This window comes from Mustelus asterias, chromosome 4, assembly GCF_964213995.1.
Source record: "Mustelus asterias chromosome 4, sMusAst1.hap1.1, whole genome shotgun sequence".
Classification (NCBI taxonomy): Eukaryota; Metazoa; Chordata; class Chondrichthyes; order Carcharhiniformes; family Triakidae; genus Mustelus; species Mustelus asterias.
The window spans coordinates 35791739-35804217 of NC_135804.1; positions in this window are offsets into that span (position 1 = coordinate 35791739).

Sequence of the window (12479 nt, forward strand, 5' to 3'; positions counted from 1 at the left end):
TTTCAAATCTAAATTGCCCTGTGTCAGAGCTAGATAATGATGAGGTGATCTGATTCAGTTGAGAGATAAATATTGTACACAACAGAGAATTCCACTTCTCTTCTTGAAATAGCGCTTTGGGCTCTTTTATGTCCAATTGAGAGGGCAGTTCTTGGCCAAACTAGTAACAGATAATAAAAACAGATAATCCCAGCATTTTCTGTTTTTATTTCGGATTTCCAGCATTCACAGTATTTTGCTTTCATTTTAGTAACAGATTATGTTAGGATTGATATGAAACAGATCTTCTTCACCCAATCAATGATCAATACCTGAAATCAACTTCTAGTCAGACTGATGGAGGTTAAAAACCTTGGAATAATTCAAGAAGCAATTGGGTGTTGCAGTTATGGGGGGAGGAACGGGGGGAACATTAAGAACATAAGAACTTAAGAACTAGGAGCAGGAGAAGGCCATCTGGCCCCTCGAGCCTGCTCCGCCATTCAGTAAGATCATGGCTGATCTTTTCGTGGACTCAGCTCCACTTACCCGTCCGCTCACCATAACCCTTAATTCCTTTACTGTTCAAATATTTATCTATCCTTGCCTTAAAAACATTCAATGAGGTAGCCTCAACTGCTTCACTGCACAGGAAATTCCACAGATTCACTACCCTTTGTGTGAAGAAGTTCCTCCTCAACTCAGCCCTAAATCTGCTCCCCCTTATTTTGAGGCCATGCCCCCTAGTTCTAGTTTCACCTGCCAATGGAAACAACTTCCATGCTTCTATCTTATCTATTCCCTTCATAATCTTATGTTTCTATAAGATCTCCCCTCATTCTTCTGAATTCCAGTAAGTATAACCCCAGTCTACTCAGTCTCGCCTCATAAGCCAACCCTCTCAACTCCGGAATCAACCTAGTGAATCTCCTCTGCACCCTCTCCAGTGCCAGTATATCCTTTCTCAAGTAAGGAGACCAAAACTGTACACAGTACTCCAGGTGTGGCCTCACCAGCACGTTATACAGCTGCAACATGACCTCGCTGTTTTTAAACTCCATCCCTCTAGCAATGAAGGACAAAATTCAATTTGTCTTCTTAATTACCTGCTGCACCTGCAAACCAACGCCTTGAGATTCTTACACAAGGACACCCAGGTCCCTCTGCGCAGCAGCATGCTGCAATTTTTTACCATTTAAATAATTGTCCATTTTGCTATTATTCCTACCAAAATGGATGACCTCACATTTACCAATATTGTGCTCCATCTGCCAGACCCTCACCCACTCACGTAGACTGTCTGTATCCCTTTGCAGACTTTCAGCGTCCTCTGCACACTTTGCTCTGCCACTCATCTTAGTGTCATCTGCGAATTTTGACACACTACACTTGGTCCCCAACTCCAAATCATCTCTGTAAATCGTAAACAATTGCAGTCCCAACACTGATCCCTGAGGCACACCACTAGATCGCCAACTAGAAAAACACCCATTTACCCCCACTCTTTGATTTCTGTTAGTTAACCAATCCTCTATCCATGCTAATACATTACCCGTAACACCATGCACCTTTAGTGCGGCACCTTGTCAAGTGCCTTCTAGTAATCCAGATATACTACATCCACAGGTTCCCCATTGTTCACTGCACATGTAATGTTCTCAAAGAATTCCACCAAATTAGTCAAACATGACCTTCCCTTCATGAACCCATGCTGTATCTTACCAATGGGACAACTTATATGCAACTGTCTCGCTATTTCTTCCTTGATGATAGATTCAAGCATTTTCCCTACTACAGAAGTTAAGCTAACCGGCCTATAGTTACCCGCCTTTTGTCTACCTCCTTTTTTAAACAGTGGTGTCACATTTACTGTTTTCCAATCTGCCAGAACCACCCCAGAGTCCATTGATGGGATTGCCCTGGATGAATGAATTAAAATGGACTATTTGGCTTCCCTCAACCATGTTTCTTGTGTTAGCAAAAGTAGAGTGATCATTTCCAGCATCGGTTTCCAGTGATAGGTTTCAGTAGACGCTCCTGCAGGCCTGAACTGCAGTATTTTAAATGTTGCCCTCTTGAGGCTAGCAATGACGCAACACGGTGGCACAGTGGTTAGCACTGCTGCCTCACAGCACCAGGGACCCAGGTTCGATTCCCAGCTTAGGTCGCTGTCCGTATGGAGTTTGCACGTTCTCCCCATGTCTGCGTGGGTTTCCTCCAGGTGCTCTGGTTTCCTCCCACACTCCAAAGATGTGTGGGTTAGGTTGGTTGGCTATGCTAAATTGCCCCTTAGTGTAAGGGGGACTAGCAAGTGTAAATGATGGCGTTACGGGGATAGGGCCTGGGTGGGATTGCTGTTGGTGCAGACTTGATGGGCCGAATGGCCTCCTTCTGCACTGTAGGGACTCTATGATAATATAAGCTGCTACAAAACAAACAGCAAGCTGCTGTGTGAAGCAGGAGTTCCTTAAAGGTGTAACAGAATAGGAGGACACATCTCTCCCCTCATTCTTCGATGTCATGGTTATAATTAGGAAAATATTTTGTGTCAGTCCTGTTGTATAGATTCTGGAGAATAATCCAAATGAGGTGTTTATATCAGCAAAACCATGTTCAAAGGATCTTTTCCTTCAACTTTGTAAAATGTTTCTGACTTTGCTTCATATACTGCAATCTAAATAGAAGCGGAGATTGTTTTCCCTGCAGGCTCAATTTATAAATGGTATTGGTGTGCTACTGAGCCAGATTTACAAATCCTGAAATCCAGATATATAAATCCTCCGACCCCCTGTACTGAGAGTTAACAAATCTCAACTAGGACAACTTGGGGATTGTACAATTAACCTCACTGGCTTTGGTCTATGGAGGAGAGATGGTGAGCCAGGGCTTTGTTTTCAATTGCTAGCAAGTGGCTGCTGCTGGAAAGTGTTCCTATGACGACAAAGAAGCCTCAAATAATAGGACAAATTGTTGACAGTCATTATCTGGGTGCACATGTAGAGACTGCCATTTTGTTAAAATACTGGAGGAACAACTTGAACCCATTAAACTACAGGCTTTAATGAGCCAGCAACTTTAGAGGAGGAAGGAAAAGAAAATACCACAGCACACTTCCTCGGCTTATTTTTCTACTCAGTTCTCTCTTTTGTGGTAATGGCAACAGTGAAATCAGTGATGACCTGAGCCTCGGCTTGTTACTTAGAAAAAGAGCACGTGGTGTTCAGGAGTTTGCAGTACTCACATTGGGCTGGTGATCTTGTTTACTAGCCCACCACTTCTCCAGGGGTTACCCTAACCTACATGGGGGAAGAGGAGGGGGCTTTACCAGTGGCAATCTCACTTGTACCTTACAGGGCAGCACGGTGGCGCAGTGTTTAGCACTGCTGCCTCACAGCGCTAGGGACCTGGGTTCAATTCTGGTAACTGTATGTGTGAAGTTTGCCCATTCTCCCCGTGTCTGCGTCATTTTCCTCAGCGTGCTCCGGTTTCCTCCCACAATCCAAAGATGTGCAGGTTAGGTAGATTGGCCATGGTAAATTGCCCCTTAGAGTCGCAAAATGCATAGGTTAGGGGGGATTAGTGGGGTAAATACATGGGGTTATGGCCTGGGTAAGATGCTGTGTCAAAGAGTCGGTGCAGACTCGATGGGCTGAATGGTTTCCTTCTGCACTGAAGGGATTCTATGAAAATCAGTTCTGTGCTACAAACATAATAACTTGGGTCCATCTGCCTATCATGCATCGTTGTATCCTTTTGCGTTCTTGCTGGACACTTTCCTGTTCCATTTTTTTCTTTATTAATATTGCATATGAAGAGTTTTGCTCTACTGTAAAACCAGCTAGTAATGCCAATGTAAGTGAAATCAGGACTAATTAACAGTACAAAATGCAATGTATCTTAAGTGAGAGTGTTGTTTTGCTGTAAAATGTCACTGCCCACTATCTCACTCCCACTCTTTCCACTAAATTCAGATGCATAACAATACCAAGATGCAATGCAACGCTTTAATGATCAAAGTCTGTGTTTTAATAATACAACAACCGTCATTTTCCAGTGTTATAGCACTTTAAAAGATCACAGGTTCTTAATAATCCAAATTTGGTGCTATATCAATCAACCTGGCACTTCGCTTAAATAGCTCTCAGCTCAAGTTAAAATATTGTTTCCTTAGTCTAAGTTCCCATTACTTCACTAAATGTAATAATCATTTTGGTTTGCAATCATCTTACTGGTCGGGGGGAATGGGAGAAAGAGAGTACAACTATGTTTACACTTCATAATAAATTTGATATGCCCTATCACATGGTCAGATATTTGATTAATTTTTGTATGAAAGACGGACAATTCGTCACATCAGGGCAGGCTGCTTACATTCATTCTCCTTTTCTCTATCCCCTTTACAAGGCCTCTCTCTTGCAATCCTTTCTTTCGTGCTGAACATTTAAAATTAAACATTGCTCGAGATACTGTGTATTTTCATTTCAATTAAAAAAATTAGACACAGAGTCTTCCAACTCAACAGAATTAATACTGAGGAAAGCATTTTTTTGTAAAGCAGGGATTTGCCAAGCACATTACCAAATGGAAAGATGATTATTATTATCAAGAAACATTGACAGAAAGAGGCCATTCGGCCCATCATCTGGTTGGCGCTGGCCAAGAAAATGTCATGCCACCTAATCCCACTTTCCAGCTTTTGGTCCATGGCCATGTAGGTTATAGTAATTCAAGGGGCGCAAATCTTACCTGTCTGCCGTTCATGCCACGCTCCTGCTGCAGTGAGGTGTCTGTGCCTGGATGGGAAATCCCCACCGGTGTGAGCAGTGGTAAGATTCTGGCCTGAGTGTTTTTTTTTTCAAATGCAATCATGATATCTGCACCTACCACCCTTTCAGATAGTGCGTTCCAGATCCTTGTCACCCTCTGGATGAAAAAAAATCTGCTCAAATCCCCTCTAATCCTTCTAATAATTAGTTCAAATCTTTGACTCCTATTACTGACCTCTCTTAAGGGAAATAAATCCTTTCTATCCACTCTATTTAAGCCCTTCATCATTTTTATGCCACAATTAAACTCCTCCTCTGTTTCAAAGAAAACAACCCCATCTTTCCTCTCAGCTAAAATTCTCATTCCTGACAATAGCCTCATAAATCTGCACTGTAACCTCTCTAAGTGTGACCACAACCTCCCCGTAATTTGATGACCAGAACTGTACATGGTACTCTGGCTGCGGATTAACTAGTCTTTTAGACAGCATAGCCCCCTTACCATTGCACTCTAGGCCTTGGCCAAGGAAGGAAAGTACCCCTTACCTTCTTGACCTTATCTACTAAGACATGAAAGAAATAGAATCATAGAATCATGGAACCCCTTCAGTGCAGAAGGAGGCCATTTGGTCCATCAAGCTTGCACTGACATCAACCGTATCCCCCCCATACTATTAAGAATCCATATAAAATTGCCAGGGATGAGAAGGGTTCTGACTAGCTCAAAATATTTCTCCTTTTTTAAATTTGCTATGTACTTCAGCACACCACTAATTATAACATTGAGAAAATGCATCAGAGTACAAGAAGGACATTGTTTGCGCCCCAGTATACAACCCCATGTGCAAAAGCAATGCTGAGATCACAGTTTTACCCTCTCTGCAGGGAAATGTTGAGCAAATGTTATCTATCGCCATCCACAGGAAGGAATGATGAAATAAGGTAGTTCATTGAACTCCTTTGAGTAACTGCTGGCTAAAAATAAAAATCATATTGGAGCTGAGGCTAATTTTGACTGTGTGCGATGGTGAATTAAGCAAAGAAAAATAAAATCAGAAGAGATGCAAAATGAGCTGCCAATTCACTATCACAGAGTTTATATTCGCATACAGTCAAAACTACAACATGCCCACTTCACAACCATATGAAATACATGAGCCTGTGCAAATCTGACAGAAAAAAAACGGGAAAAGGAGGGAAAAATATCCTTGAAGAAGTTAGAAGTATTTTAATCAACTCAACCTGAATAATTATTGATATAAATGATGTCAAGCAACCAGCTCCTACTTATGCAGTGAAGGACAACATTTAATCCCCTCACTGGGCAATGAGCTTCCTGCTCTGGTTGCTGGGTCTGGACCAGTGTCACAAGGCAGCCAGCACACAGGAGTGTGTAGTGCTTTCTTATGATTTTCTTTCTTGCCCTCTTGTTACATGTACCTCCACTCAGAATCTCCCCAGAGTATGACTGAAGTTAGTAACTCACCATTTTAAAGAGGGTTCAAAGAGCTGCTCCATCAAAAATATATTAGATCTTAATTTGCTGTCTTAAGATCTCTAATAATGTCTTCCATCGGTTAGACATGTCCTTGCATGCTTAGATTTTAAAAGTTTTTTTGCATGAGCTGGCAACATTGCAGCAAAGGAAATAGGGCCTGAGCAAACAGGTAAGCAATCATGTATCTCCTTAACTTGATTTGATTTGATTTATTATTGTCACATGTATTGGAATACAGTGAAAAGTATTGTTTCTTGCGCGCTGTACAGACAAAACATACCGTTTATCGAGTACATAGGGGAGAAGGAAAGGAGAGTGTGCAGAAAAAAGTGTTACAGTCATTGCGAGGGTGTAGAGAAAGATCATCTTAATATATGGTAGGTCCATTCAAAAGTTTGATGGCAGCAACCAGACTGAAGAATTGTGAAATAACCAGCGCAAGGATTAGAAGGAAGCGTAAATTACAATGAGTGCATTCAATATTAAATCAGGTATAGAAACAAAAAATGAAATGAGGGAATTGATTGAGAGAGAAAAATGAGAGCTTATTTCTAACAGATTTTTAAAATATCTAATTAAAGTCTGAAGGAATGCGATGCCACGCTTCTAATTGATTTTCAGAACCCTATGTCACAAATGCATCTTCTGGGTGACATTTTATGCTGACAGAGAAGGAATGGGTAGTTTGCAAATGCAGAGCACTGAATACTGAGTTTTGCTCTGTTTTGGGAATGAGTGACGAGAACAGGTTCCTAGCATGAATGCATATCAATGGATTGCTAAGCTTTGGTATCACTAATCTATGTTACTTGGTAGAACTGAAGGATGCTATTGTATTCTCTTTAAGAATCTGTGGTCATCAATTGTTTTTTTTAAAAAATAAGGTGCAGTTTTAATATGCTATGTAACTACTGTTTATCACCTCTTAACTATAAATGAAAAATATAAATTGGTCATTAATTCAAGCAAAGGAGGAAAAGGGCTGTTCCAGCCTCAGATTGAAATATTTCCAAATTCCAACTGGTATTCAGAATCGTTATGGTGCAGAAGCCATCAAATCTGCACCAAATGAACATTATGATTCTGTGCCATTCTTCTGGCTTTTCCTCGTACTCCTGCACATTGTTTCTATTCAAATAATCATCTTGGAAACCTTGTTGACTCTGTCTCTACCACACTTCCAGGCAGTGCAATTCAGCCCTGAATCACTCACTGTGTGAAAAGGTTTTTTCTCATATCACGTTTGCTTCTGTTGCAAATCATTTTAAATCGGTGCCCTCTTGTTCTTAATCCTTTTACGAGTGGAAACATTTTTTCCCCCATCTACTCTATCCAGCCCCCTCATGATTTTATACACCTCTATCAAATCTCCTCTTAGCCTTCTCCTCTCCAAGAAGAACAGTTACAACTTTTCCAATCTATCTTCATAACCGAAGTTTATCATCTCTGGAATCATTCTTGTAAATTTCTTCTGCACGCTCTTCAATATGTTCCCATCTTTCACATGGTGGGGTCCAGAACTGTACACAATACTCCAGCTGAGGTCGAACTAGTGTCTTGTATAACCTCCTTGCTCTTGTACTCTATTCCACTATTAATAAAGCCCAGAATACTATATGTTTTATTAACTGCTCTCACCACCTGCCTTGCCACCTTCGATGACTTATGCGCAGGTACACCCAGGTCCCTCCACTCCTGCACCACTTCAATTATTGTACCCTTTATTTTATAGTGTGTCTTATATTGAAGCAGAAAGTAAGGGAAGATGATAGAGGGATGTTTCTGTGACTGGAAGTCTGTTTTCAGTGGGGTTCCACTGAGCTCGGTGCTAGGGCCCTTGCTATTTGTGGTGTACATTGATGATTGGACTTAAAAATTGGTAGGGTGGCAAATACTGAGGATAGCCATAGATTGCAGGAGGAGATCAATGGACTGGCCGAATGGGCAGAGCAGTGGCAAGTGTCAACCTGGAAAAGTGTTAGGGAATGCAACATCCCCTTTCCCTGGTGGTACAAACCACAATCACTCAGCTGCTATTCCTTAACCTGGAAAAGTGTTAGGGAAGGCTAACAAGCAAAGGATTACAATATGGATGATAGGTCCCTGGAAAATATTGCAGGTCAGAGAGATCTTGGAGAGCATATCCACCAAACCTGAAGGTGGAAGGGCAGGTAGGTGTTTAAGAAGGCATATAGGATACTTATCTTTATTAATGTAAAGTCACCATAATCCCAGATGATCACAGGCTGCTCTTCCCTTTGAGGAAGGAGAGCTGACTGGTGATGATTTAACCTGATGATCACCATACCTCAGGTGAGGGGAAAGGTTGAGAAGGCAGGCCTTCATGAATAACCCTTTATTAGCTGAGGTATAGAATACAAGAGCAGGGAGGTTATGCTGGAATTGTACAAAACGCTGGGAAGGCCACAACTGGAGTACTGTGTGCAGTCACTGTCACCACATTATAGGAAAATGTGATTGCATTGGAGAGGGTGCAGAGGAGATTTACCAGGGTCTGCCTGGGCTGGAGGATCTGAGCAATGAGGAAAGATTATAGAGGCTGGGACTGATTTCCTTGGAGCAGCGAAGGTTAAGAGCAGCATAGGTAGGAAGGCACTTTTTCCGTTATAGAGAGGTCAATAAGCAGGGGGCATAAGAGAGGAGTTAAGGAGAAACTTTTTCACCCAGAGGATGGTGGGAGTCTGCAATTCTCCGTCTGAAAGGGTGGTTAATTCAGAAATCTTGTAACATTGAAGAAATATTTAGGTATTCACTTGCACTGCCATAACCTCCTATGGGTCAAGTGCTGGAAAAGGGATTAGTGTAGTCAGATCTTTGTTGACTGGCATGGACACGATGGCCCAATGGCCTCCTTCTGTACTGCAAATGCCTATGAATCCAAGTACTGTATCAAAGTTTAATGTTGTGTCCATAGGTTTACTGTTAGTCTCTTGTATTAATATAGTTCAACAGCTCAGTGAGCCAGTCCTTTAAATCACTTATCCCAGCAAGCCAATTATATGTTAATTAGGATCAACACTTCCTGATTGAAAATAATTAATAACTTTGTGGTTCAGAAAAAGCAATATCAGGCAGCTACAAGTACACAATTTTCCTGAAGCCACAATCGGAGTTACTTTGCATATCATTAACAATGATTTCATAACTTCCCATCAATATACATTCACTTCTACAGCAAAACCACATAGTTAGAATTACCAGCTGAGATCCAATACACTACATGCCTTCTAAAAAAAAAGACAATTTCTTTTTGAATAGCACTCTTTCCATTTTCTGCCCCTTTCGTGTGTTCATTAAGTAGACAACTTGCTGCAATGGAACATTTTCATTGAAAGTTTCCTAATTTACAGTGAATGTAAGAGGAGTCCAGACATGTGAATTGAATACAAACACTGCAGGGCTTTGTTGCACAGGACACAGCAACAATACCTCCTCCAGCACTTTCATCCTCTAATCTGTTTGCAAGGATTAGGCCCCCATAATGAGGCCAGCAATTTTAATGCAAAATCCCCTTTCCCTAGTGGTACAAACCACAATCACTCAGTTGTTATTCCTTATAAAATCATTCCAGTGTGAAATGATTTCACTTGATCAATGAAATGAATATAATTATTAACCTATGGTAGTGTTACACACTGTAAAAGCCTAATTGGCAGTGGCAAAAAAAAAGCTTATGCTAAATTAGAATCTATTATAACCTGCTGCAGAGGAGCTGTGTCAACCCTCCAACAGAGACAGTGTGTTCAACTATTTCATTCCATTTTGCAGAACATTCCTTTCTCAGATCACTCTGAAATCTTTATTATTGAGTGATGCAGTATCTGGATACTTTCAAGTGTCTCATGGCCGTACAAAAATAGGCAGAAATACCCAAGAGATATTTGACAGTAAGCACATACAAAGGAATAAAAAAGTAAAAGTAAATTTGACTTGATTGGCTATCGAGATTTGGGAACAGTGCAAGAATTAGAAGTGTGTTTCACAGTTGCCAACCATTCACTGTCGAAGTGAGAACATCTTTTTGCTCCTCTGTTTGAACAACTCACACATGTTCAAGATGGGTGGTGGAAGGGCGCATGTGGAGTCTTTTAAATTACAGTCACAATGCTTCACAAATTTTTTTTAAAACTGAGATTCTATTTTTTTTATTCGTTCACGGGATGTGGGCATTGCTAGCTGGGCCAGCATTTATTGCCCATCCCTGAGTCAACTGCATTGCTGTGGGTCTGGGGTCACATGTAGGTTAAACCAGGCAAGGACAGATTTCCTTCCCTAAAAGGACATTCATGAACCAGACGGGTTTTGTGACAATCAACAATTGTTTCAAGGTCATGATCAGACTTTTAATTCCAGATTTTTAGTGAATTCTAATTTCACCATTTGCAGTGGTGGCATTCGAACCCAGGTCCCCAGAGCATTACCCTGAATCACTAGACCAATGACAATACCACTACACCACCACAGAGAATGCAAAGTCAAAGAGTTAATGCTAAGCCTATGCAAATCCTTTAAGGCACAGTTAGAATACAATATCCAGCTCTGGGCATACTATTTTAGGAAGAGTACAAACATACAATAATGTTAAATAGGAAAAGACCAGCTGCCCTCAAACAGCCATGGTCCCATGTATCATCATACAGAACCTCACCCCCACCCAGTCCACCCAGACCGTGCAATCCCATTGGAGAGGTAGACTTTCTTTTAAAACTCCATATCATTTAGGGAAAGAAAGATCTGGAAAATTACTCTTCACTCCCTTTAGACGATCAAAATTAGTCCAGGAGACTACGTTGACCCTCATATTACAGGATATCTGCTTCTTACACAATGTGATCTCCAGCCCACCCAGAATGAGTTTCAGCTCTTTCTTGAATATGTACAACAAATTAGTGTTCATCACATGGACTAGCCGGTCTACTATTCTCTGGAAAAGTAGCAGCCCAACATCCAGTCTCAACATCACTCTTGGTAATTTGCTAAGATCCCCTATTCTTCCTGACTTTTCAAATTGAAATAATATGCTTAATTCTCAACCAATTTGCCAAAGGTCGAGTCTCAAGACTGCAAGGCATTCCAGTGTACAGGGCACTGTTTAGTACTTTTGAATCAACCAAGCTAAAATTTAAAAAGTTTTCTGTTTTAAACATGCAGCTCTTTCAAACTTTGTTCAAATGATAATTAATAAAATACCTTTTAACAGATCAAAAAAAGACCAATGCAATCAGGGATGTTTCGCTCATTGCCAACTGTGCAGCCCAGTAGTTCCAATTGCTCCACAGAAAATAGTAATTATAGTCAGGAAATAAAGGCCAATGTGCTCATCTTCCTGGAATAACTTGAGTCACCTGGCTTAATTTCAATTAATAAAGGACAAAGCAGCATACATAGTTCTGGAAAGCCCAGTTTTGAATGGAATGCATGGAATGGAAAACTCAAGAGTTTTAAAAATGAAGTGTGATTTTGTAAAGTAATCCCCGTTTCACCACAATGTTCGACACCACCTTCTGGGCATATCCTTTTGCACATCATCAATTCGACCCATCAAATATGCTCAAGAACACAATCTCTTAAATTGCAAGAGTTTTAGGGAAGCCCAAATGAGACTGTGTACAATTCAATGTAATCTGATTGAAAGTCTCACACTTTAACATCATGGCCTTTTAAAACACGTTAGATGGATGTAATTACATAAATCCTCCATGATCACTCATATAGATGCCTATACTTAACCATGGATGAGACGTGTTAGATGCATCACTGAGGAATATGGAATTTACTCAGTAATTAACCTTTTTCCACACCCTGAAATACAGCCCAGTAAACCGGAGTTCACATGAAAATCAAATATTCAATTGAAGAAACTACTCTAATGATTCAAGGGTTGAAACAGACTGATACAGCCAGGCATACAACTAATTAAATCCCAGGTGTGATTCATCCATGAGCCAATCACAGCTGGAGTAGCAACGAGCAATTACCGTAATTCTTTGAACCGAATAGAAAGGTCCCAGGTTCCCCAAACATTTTACCACGAGCTCACCTCAGCCAGGGAAAAGGTTCTACACAGTTGCTCACAGCACCTCAGATCTAAAGACGGGGAAAGATCAGCCAGGGTCCCACACCTTGGCTGGAATTTTCCAGCTGTTGATGCCTTGCTGCTGCTGCAACCACCATGGATGGAGAATTTGATGCTCAGCCAAATCTCCCGTTTGTTG